Here is a 1,612-nt window from a genome sequence, read left to right as displayed (position 1 = left end):
TCTCCATGATGTTTCTTGTCTCATGTGTGGCGAGTCCAGGTCTTGAGGTCCAGCCCCATTTTAACTCTTTATATGAATATGAAGAAAAGACTTAAGCAATCCACACACATGCAGAAATAGACACTTCAATTTCAGTCAGAAATGAAAAGCATGTGGGTCTCTCTGGACGACTTTTAACATTTATTTTTTAGAAGTTTATTGAAAGATGATTAAAGATGTCTTTCTTCCATTCTCTTTTCTTGATACTTTTCCAAATGTGAGAGCATTGTTTCAAAACATCAATCTTTTATCATAAATGCAGTGTTGTTGTTTGGATTTTTTTTTTTTTCCCTGGGGTCCACACCACTGTTCCATGGAATCTTCTAAATCATCTAAATGTCTTATGCCCCACTAGAGGATGGATGATAATTGATCAAAAGACGAGGACAGTGTTGGGTGATGGGGGTAAAAGAGTAATAAAGAGATCTCACTGCATTATATAAAATATGAGGTGCTCATCTCTCATCAGCTACTGTTTTTCCACAAACTCATCCTCTCTTGAAATCATGTCTCTTCTAAATATAATAACTTTGGCACAGTGGCAGTAGGGTGTCATTTCTAGAAATTTCTAATAACTTGGGACTAGATGACCCAATTGAAAGCCAAGGTTTAAAAAGCAAGACCAGAACAACAAATCACTATGGCTATATGGGGGTGTTAAAGTAACTAAGCAATGAGATAACTGCACTTTACATGAGATATGTAGAGTAAAAACATATGAATAACAGAGGTCAACAAACTAGACCTGCTTTTAAAAGTTTTATTGGGATATTTCTAATCATTAGTTTATATATCATCTATGGATGCTTTTGCTCTACAACAGCAGAGGTGCGATAGCATCAGAGTATATATAACCCACAAAGCATAAATATTTATCATACAGAAAATGTGTGCTGACCTTTGATGCATTATGTTAGGCTCTGATAATGTGAACCAAGAAGGTTTAAAATGCAAAGCTAATATATTAAGTTCATTTCCATCCCCTGCCTTTGAATCCTACTGATCTCAAACAACACAACATAAACAAAAACCCACAGTGGTCATAGCCCCAAGCATGCTGTTCTATATCCTTGGTTGGAATTTCTGGTTCTCTAGTATAGGGTGGCTACATGAAGGTCTTATTAAAATGGCAGATTCCTGGTGCCTGCCCCTAGAGATGGATTTCTCAGGTGATTCTGAGTATGAAACAGCTCTACTTACTCAGTAAGTGATTGGCAGCTCAAATGAGATTCTTACATCCCTTCAATGAAGCCATTTCAGATTTTTCTAGCACAAGTGATCCTTCCTTGCTGAAGAATCTTTCTCCAGCACCTTTGAAAAAGAAGAATTCTTACTCCCTTTGTTTCCAATTGCCTAGAGATTCTAGAATTCTACTTCCTTGGACTTAAAGTCATAAAGTCCTGCACTTGAGTTTTGAGGCAGGGATGACTACCTCATGGGCCTTCCTACCTATTTTTATGTTGTTCTTTTTCTCTACCTCAGCTGTCCTCCTGGCCATTCAACTCAGTCAGGGCTTAGCTTATCCAAGTGAGAGCTCTTTACTTGGAGGCAACAAACCTACCACAAACCCTAC

General features: G+C 37.7%; 1 protein-coding gene across 1 annotated transcript in view; it reads right to left on the bottom strand.

Annotated features, from left to right (window-relative positions):
- The window catches only part of LOC102812718 (lysozyme-like protein 1-like), a 22,791-nt gene extending 21,592 nt beyond the window's left edge, over positions 1–1,199 (bottom strand). Inside the window, exon 1 of the mRNA XM_006871682.1 lies at positions 1,165–1,199. The gene's annotated coding sequence lies outside the window, so the exon portion shown is untranslated. The remainder of the gene's footprint in view (positions 1–1,164) is intronic.
- Positions 1,200–1,612: the final 413 nt, after the last annotated feature.

The sequence above is a fragment of the Chrysochloris asiatica genome, unplaced genomic scaffold (genome assembly GCF_000296735.1).
Source record: "Chrysochloris asiatica unplaced genomic scaffold, ChrAsi1.0 scaffold00172, whole genome shotgun sequence".
Lineage (NCBI taxonomy): Eukaryota > Metazoa > Chordata > Mammalia > Afrosoricida > Chrysochloridae > Chrysochloris > Chrysochloris asiatica.
Note: the sequence above shows the minus strand (reverse complement) of the source record. Positions and strands in the feature narration are given on the sequence as shown.